Here is a 1,146-nt window from a genome sequence, read left to right as displayed (position 1 = left end):
ATGATGATGATGATGATGATGATGATATCAATGATGGTGGTGGTGGTGATGATGATGATGATGATGATATCAATGATGGAGGCGGTGGTGGTGATGATGAGGGCTTACTATAATCAAGCATAGATTCCATGCTGAGGATGCTTTCACAAAACTCTCTGCATGTCACTCTCACAACTACCCTAGGGGGGTTCAATGTTATTTGGTCTCTATTTGACAGGAGCAGAAGCCAGCTGACTGTATGGAGAGGACATTGTTCAAAGCACTGTGCTTACAGACTCTAGAAGTGCCCTATGTGAAGCCCAATGAGAATGTATCTGTTGAAATAATCACCTTTGTCCCACAACATTGTGAAGCAGTTGGTGATGGCAACATTTTACTGAGCTTTTCACTATTTTACTGAATGATAATAGTAATAATAATAATTATTATTAATAATAATAATAATAAATCTTCCCATTGTCACACAGCGGTAAAGGAAGGACAGAGATAGAGGCTCACCTGCCTCCAAGTTCTCTTTGTCCCTAAGTCACTTTAAGCATCAAACAGATGGAAATATACCAGAACAGAAAAATATTTTATCTGTTTCCCAAACTACCCTAAAGGAAAGGCCTGAAGTGTCCATCAAAATAGAGCTCATCAGTAAGGACATGAGGGAAAAGATTGTTTACAAAGAGTTTGTAGCCAATGACTTGGGGGTACACAGAGCTGGGTCTGAGACCATTCTTGACTGCTTTCTGTGTATAAATAATGTGCTAGATTACTTAAATTCTGAACTGGAAACTGGAGGCATATGACAGCAGTGTCTATATGTTGTCAGGAGCATGCGCTGGGGTCTTTCATGACTCTCTCACAGTACTTGCTAGATCAGGACTGTTCTCTCAGCACTGGGCATCCATTAGTGCTGGGCTCTCTCAGTACTACGGATATTGCAGCAAACAGTTAAAAATCTTTACCATGAACTACCTAGTACCCTCAGAGCTCCCAAGGACTAAACAACCAACCAAAGAGTACACATGGTGGGACTCATGGCTCCAGCTGCATATGTATAGCAGAGGATGGCCTAATCGGTCATCAAGGACAGGAGAGGCCCTTGGCCCTGTGAAGGTTCTATGTCCCAGTGTAGGGGAATGCCAGGGCCAGGAAGTG

At 42.5% G+C, this 1,146-nt stretch overlaps 1 protein-coding gene across 1 annotated transcript in view; it reads left to right on the top strand.

Annotated features, from left to right (window-relative positions):
• The window catches only part of Slc17a8 (solute carrier family 17 member 8), a 50,437-nt gene that overhangs the window by 41,171 nt on the left and 8,120 nt on the right, over window positions 1-1,146 (top strand). The gene's annotated exons all lie outside the window — the stretch shown is intronic.

This window comes from Mastomys coucha, unplaced genomic scaffold (genome assembly GCF_008632895.1).
Source record: "Mastomys coucha isolate ucsf_1 unplaced genomic scaffold, UCSF_Mcou_1 pScaffold4, whole genome shotgun sequence".
Taxonomy (NCBI): Eukaryota; Metazoa; Chordata; class Mammalia; order Rodentia; family Muridae; genus Mastomys; species Mastomys coucha.
Note: the sequence above shows the minus strand (reverse complement) of the source record. Positions and strands in the feature narration are given on the sequence as shown.